The following is a 6,189-nucleotide window of genomic DNA, read 5'->3' on the forward strand; positions in this document are numbered from 1 at the left end:
AGGTCGGTACATCCGCCCTAGTGTCTCACTCATTTCGGCTATGCGCCACGGATCCGGCCCGCCTCCATAAAGTTGTAGCTCTTGTAAAATAAGGGTCAGAGACTGTGACAAAAACTGACAGTGACTGCATCACCACAAACACGACAGTCTATGTGAAACTGGATAATAATTGACTGTAAGTATAAGTTACTTGTCTTCAATGTGTACACCAAACCCATTGTTGCTGTTCAGTTATTACATGTTATACAGTATACCTAATGTTTTCAAACCCAAATGAACTACTAAAACATTGGCACTTATTTATCAAACCTTCAAGTGTAAATTCAAGTGCCAAAAAACACTTCAGAATGTTAATATGTTAGGAAATAATTAAAATGTTGTCAGAGAATAGAAATAAATAAATAATTTCAGATAAGAGGAGCTTGATCATCAAAATTGGACCTTTCCTTTTGTTGTTACTCCATGCCACAGCAATTACTGATTAATATTGTTGGCTATAGAAGGTAATTGAGTAATCAATTATTTCAGAACTTCTTGGAACAGGAAGTTATATTTCTGTGATTAATGGTGCTGGGTTTTTTTTCCTTCTCAGTTAAGGATGTTCCACATAATAGAGTCGGTGTCACCTTTTGGCCAAACTACAAAAATGATGAAAGAGTCGACAGGTGAGGAGCCTGGACCTGACTGGCAAAGCTACGATGTCAGAGTTGTTAAGTCATGTGGTATGCTAATTCTCAAAAATATATATATCTACAACTGTTCTTTTTTATACTGTTACTTTGAAACTCAAGTGACTTGTGATACATTTCATTTTTAGATCATTACTTTGAGGCACGTCATCTCTTAAAAAAATCCCTGACGTGCAATACGTCAGATTTACAGTCAGAAGAGGAAGAGGAGGAAGTTCAATCAAAGAGAAGGCCAAAGCCGATGTAAGTATTAGGTAAAAACAACAACTATGTATCGCTTTTTTTTTTCTTTTTCTTTTTTTTACAATTCTGAAATAGATTTTTGTATAAAGAGAACGGAGCTGACACTTTGATGACACAGCTGGTTGAAAATCGACTAAGCATCCCTTTAAGGCAGAACTGTGCATGCAGAATATTCCTAACACAACCATCATGGCATTCTTGACCTTTTACACTAGTTAACAAATTGAGTTCTTTAGCCAGTGAAAACATATATGATGTTATTAATAAGGGAGTCTGCAAATCAAGATAACATTATGTTGACAGATGAGCATGGTTATTTTTCCATCCCACTTTATAGTCATGTCCTTGGGGACTCCAATGATGACAGTGAGGAGGAAAGTCCTCTAAAAAAGAGAGCCAGAGGTCCAGCCAAACCCTCACCACAGCCACCAGCTCCTATTATCCCACCCCCACCTCGCTGTGTGCCAAGTAGCGTGACAGTTGCCCTTCCTCCACCCGTTGCTCCTCCTTCACCCACTCCACCAGCAGTAGAGCAAACCCCTTCTTCAAGCCAGGTCTACAGACCTACCTGGCGAGGGGGAAGGTGTGGATCAGACACCATGACCTGTTCGGGTGAGCAATACCTCAAACGGCTATGAGATTCAAATTGAACCTTTCAATCATTGTGCATTCGAATTGTTGAATCATAATCAAATCGTGGGTGCCAGTGAAGATTCACACCTCTAGTAGATATGTATAACATGTAAGATATAATTTGACCTTTACCTTCTGGGAAATCATATATGATTTCTGATTTCCCAGAAGTCTTTATAGATATTTAAATCAATATCCTCCTCACAAACACTAACCATACACTTCCACGTAACACACACTCACACACACACACACTTGTCTTTTTTTTTTAAATATATTTACTGTATTGTTATTGCTGTTATTATATATATCTTGTCCTAATTGTCTGTTATCACTATTATACAGTCATATTATTTCTTTATATTAATCTTGTCTCTATAGGTGGAGGCTTCAGATAACCCGTTTTTTGCCTCTTCCTGCACTGTATATTATTCATTTTTGTTATGTTGTATAGTCTTAAATTGTGCGAAACAAATAAACAAATACACAATGAACCACAAGTCTAACCACGATAGGACATTATTATAAGTGATGTACTTGTACACTTAATGTTAGGCAATCCTTTGTCAGGGGATGATTCATATTCAGTTCAGTTCAGTGTTTTGTTGCCTGCACCTCTCCGACATTATTATTATCACATATAAATCATGTTATTCCTCCACTGCGCTAGATGCTGCTGCACGGTATGTAAAATCTTTTGTTTATGCGCCTTTACGAGCATCGAATAAGCTCATTGTTCAGGTTGCAGCCAGGCCCAGGAGGCTGCTGCACAATGCAGCTCATCTGTTGTGGTATATTTCTTGGTTTTGCATGTTACGGTTTGGTCAGTTCATCAACCCTAAAACAGGTCAGTTTATATATCGTGCACTGACATACAGTACAGGATAATATAATCCATGTTTTTTTTGTTTTGCTTTGTCAGCTTTATTAGTACTGCTAACATATGTATTTTACTTTTTCCCTTTGCTGTTTCCATATAGTTTATGTTTTGTCATTTCTCCATATCACTCCAAATATGAATAGTAGTACTGTGCATATTGTTATTATTATTAGTGGTAGTATTATTGGATTTATTTAAAACGCATACAAACCTACATCCTCAATACACATCAACCAAAATATATATTTTTTTTTATTTTTTAATTTTCTATTCATTTTCTACCATGAATACATCTTCCATTGTTTCTATTCCTTTTTGTAGTCGCCCCTTCACTCACTGATCTTTTGTATTTTTTTATCTGTAGTATTATTATTATAATTATTATTGCTATTTTTTGTTCTAATAGAGCTGATAGGACACATGTATGCTTTTTATATAATGGATGTCTACCCTGAGCTCTGTAAACCATAATAAACATTATGTGTTTCAGATGTCCTTATGATGTGTCAAAGAATGCACCATGTTGGATAAAAGCAGTGATAAAGACCAACAGACTGCTCACAGCTGCTCAGACTGTGGATGCATCCTGCCACAGCCTGACTCTGATTCAGCCCCTCCTAAACAGCAGCGTGTACACAAAGCGGCCGGTCCTTCCAAGTGTCCATCCTGCCAGGCGGGCAGCAGCAGTCTCTCCAACGGGCGGCGCCACCGGCCCCACTGCCGCATCCGCCTGGACCCTCACAGCTGCAGCAAAAGTCTTGAAGAAATTGCAGTTGGTATGGGTTTGATGCAGAATGTCAGAGCCTCGCTTCGAGTGCCATAAGGTCGGATGTGAAAATTGTTGCATGTACCGTATGAAGGTCTAATATGCTCGTAACACCTTGACCCCCACCTTATCACATTGACTTTGTAAAGATTCACTTCACTTGTTTGTTGCTTCTTTTTTCTATGTGCACATCCCTTCAGAATCAGGCTCCAGCCTGCTGTAAGTATGTACAGGTTTTGTGTAAATTATTAATAGACGGAGGAGACGACAGGAAGCTTAACACAAAGACTGAATCTGGTATATATGTGTGAACTTCTCCCTCACAGACAGAAATTATTTGAAACTCGTGTGTGGACATCGGGAGGAGATATGAAAAGTTTTTTTTATAGTATTCCAGGACGAGGCGAAGCACACTCCGAGCACAAGGAGAAGACCGTTACGCTCCGGTGACCGCTGAGACGTCACATCCTCCAGAGCAAACTTTTGTTGTTAACATATGGAAAGATACATTTGTCTGATATATGGTTAGTTGTCATTATTTTCATAACATGATTTCTTAATGAATAAAAAAGTGCTTTTAACTTGAAATGTTTGTCTTCACTGAAAAGTGGACGTTCAGGTGTCCTGTCCAATAAGAATATTCTAAACTGGGTTTTCTAAATGCTACAATCTGAACACATTTCAGTTCAGTTCCAGCTTCTTGTAAAAGACGTGCACGCCCACACAGGTGTGTTCAATATCCCAGGTGATTAGACTGTCAGTTGAAGGTGAGCAGAGCTAAACTGGAAATAAATGACGTTAGCAGACTCCATTTACTAATACAAAGCGGAAGTGATACCGGAACTAAGAAGGTAAGAAACCCTCTAAATGTCTCGTTTTGTAACTCTGCTAAAACTCTCTGGATGATAGCCTTCTCAACAGTATGTTGTGTCGTTCACTCCATATGTTTAAAAAATGTTCTGGAAAACTTCAGGTCAATCTTCACTTAGCCCAGTTGTCCTTACTTGAATGTATAAGTCGATTAAAACAAACAACAAGGCATCAAGATGTATGATAATTTAACAATTACAGCTATCAAGCTCAATGTCATGTTCACGACCTTTAGTCTAGAAGTTCCTTTTGTTTCCTATGTTTCCCTGTCCTTTTGTCTCGTGTGTTTTCCCCTGGTTTGTCTAGTTTGTCAGTGTGTCGGGAGGTGTGGCCTTCCTCCTCCTCCTCCTCCTCTGGGCGGGCTCGGCTGGAGCAGCTGCTATCAATCATCAATCAAACCTGCAGTATATCTACCCCGGTCTTCCTGCCACTCATCGCCAGATCGTTCCGTCACCCACAGTGGTAGTTAACTTAATCAGGCTCCCTAGTGTTTTTGCTCTTGTTTTGCTGTTGCTCTCGTGTTTTGGATTTGTTTGGACTTACCTCGTTTTTGCTCTGTGCTCAGGTCTGTCCATCTGCCAGCTGTGGCTGCTCCCTTCCTGCCTGCTCACTCCTGTTCTCTGCTCCTGGATCAACCTGGAACCCTTTTTGTTCAAATAAATATTCTTTTGTTCTACCTTTAAAAACTCTCGTTGTGTGCTGCATTTTGAGTCCACGTTTTGTTACCAAGAACATAACACTCAAACAAGGTGCATCATAGATTTTTTTGTTTTATTTTCAGAAAATTATAGTTTTTTATTTTAAGCAGTGTATTGTTAGTTGGTTAACATGCTACCTAACTGTTAAACAATTATAGCCGTTAAATAAAAGTTGCAATAAGTTTCTTTAAGGGGACCTCTAGCTCACCCAGTAGAGCGAGCGCCCCATGTAGACATTTGTTAAAGGCACTAATAAAGGCAAAACAAAGCCCTAAAATAAAATCTTAAAAAAAGTTGCTAAAAGTTTTTTTAAGTAGCTAAATTTGCTGTTTTTTTTAAGGGCCTGGGTAGCCGGGTAAAAAAAAAAGCTAAATCTAGCAACAAAATTGCTAAAATGGCATCACTGGGAGTTAGAAGAGGCTAGCCCGTGTGTGACATCATGGCAGTCCTTGATTCTGAGCAGCTGGCTGGTTAAAGTAGGCCTACAATTGAACACCCATGGATGGGACCATAATTCATTTGATCAATTACACCTGTGTTTACCCTGCTATGACATGTCAAAATGGCTGCTGTGAAAAGCCCTATACCCTCCAAGTTGTATGTTACATGATAATAAATGACGCTGCAGTGAAGAACCACCAGGCAAACCACATAATGTACTGCTGGAACTATTTGTGGGGTATCATCCAATACCAACAAAGCAAACAAGAGTCAATGAGACGTCGTTCAGCCGCGGTCTGTTGACACCCACACAGTTCTGAGAAGAGATCTAATCAGTCAGTCATTTCAATCACCTGCGTAAGTTTAGCATGGGTGCTTACTTTAAAGCTCAATTTGAAAATAGCTCCTCAAACTCATACTGAGTTTTGATGACTTATGTTCTGTGTTGCAAGGTGAGGTGCAGGAGAGCAAGGTGAAAAGTCACGAAGAGAAATCATCACACTGGCAGCTAAGTATGCTTGAAAAATAAGGCAGACTTTTATTTTCAGTCTGTAAAAATTCCATCAAACAAAGGAAAAACACATGGAGGGAAAATCATCCTCTGCATTCAGTTTCACAGCTCACCACATGCTTGGTGCTGCTCTTTTTACCACTCTCCCCCCCCTCAAACTCTACTTTCACACATGGTCATATAACCTAACAGCCCGCCTTTCCAGTTCAAACTGGCTTATCAGGCGAGTGCTGCCATCAGCTCAGACTGGAGACACCTGCAGTGAGAACCTGGGAAATCAGAGCACACCTGATTACACTTGGAGCCACTCAGTCTCTGTCAGTCAATTAACCCCTTAACTACCCACATAAGGAAAAACAAAGATAACTGTGATCAACCCCACTTGGCTTTACCAAACAGTTAGTGAGGGAGTTGTTGCTTCCTCACATTCTGTCACTCTAGACAACAGATATAATATA

At 39.6% G+C, this 6,189-nt stretch overlaps 1 protein-coding gene and 2 long non-coding RNA genes across 3 annotated transcripts in view; 2 read left to right on the forward strand and 1 right to left on the reverse strand.

Moving 5' to 3' along the window:
- Nucleotides 1–3,799, forward strand: part of LOC141782812 (uncharacterized) — a 28,806-nt gene extending 25,007 nt beyond the window's left edge. Inside the window, exon 2 of the long non-coding RNA XR_012597172.1 lies at nucleotides 2,936–3,799. This is a non-coding gene — a long non-coding RNA (uncharacterized LOC141782812). The remainder of the gene's footprint in view (nucleotides 1–2,935) is intronic.
- prmt2 (protein arginine methyltransferase 2) overlaps nucleotides 1–6,189 on the reverse strand; it is a 303,518-nt gene that overhangs the window by 235,397 nt on the left and 61,932 nt on the right. The window lies entirely within an intron of this gene.
- Nucleotides 69–1,669, forward strand: LOC141782810 (uncharacterized). Its single transcript, XR_012597170.1, has 4 exons — nucleotides 69–175; nucleotides 593–722; nucleotides 818–932; nucleotides 1,270–1,669. It is a non-coding gene; the product is annotated as an uncharacterized LOC141782810 (long non-coding RNA).

Source organism: Sebastes fasciatus, chromosome 14 (genome assembly GCF_043250625.1).
Source record: "Sebastes fasciatus isolate fSebFas1 chromosome 14, fSebFas1.pri, whole genome shotgun sequence".
In the NCBI taxonomy this organism is placed as follows: Eukaryota; Metazoa; Chordata; class Actinopteri; order Perciformes; family Sebastidae; genus Sebastes; species Sebastes fasciatus.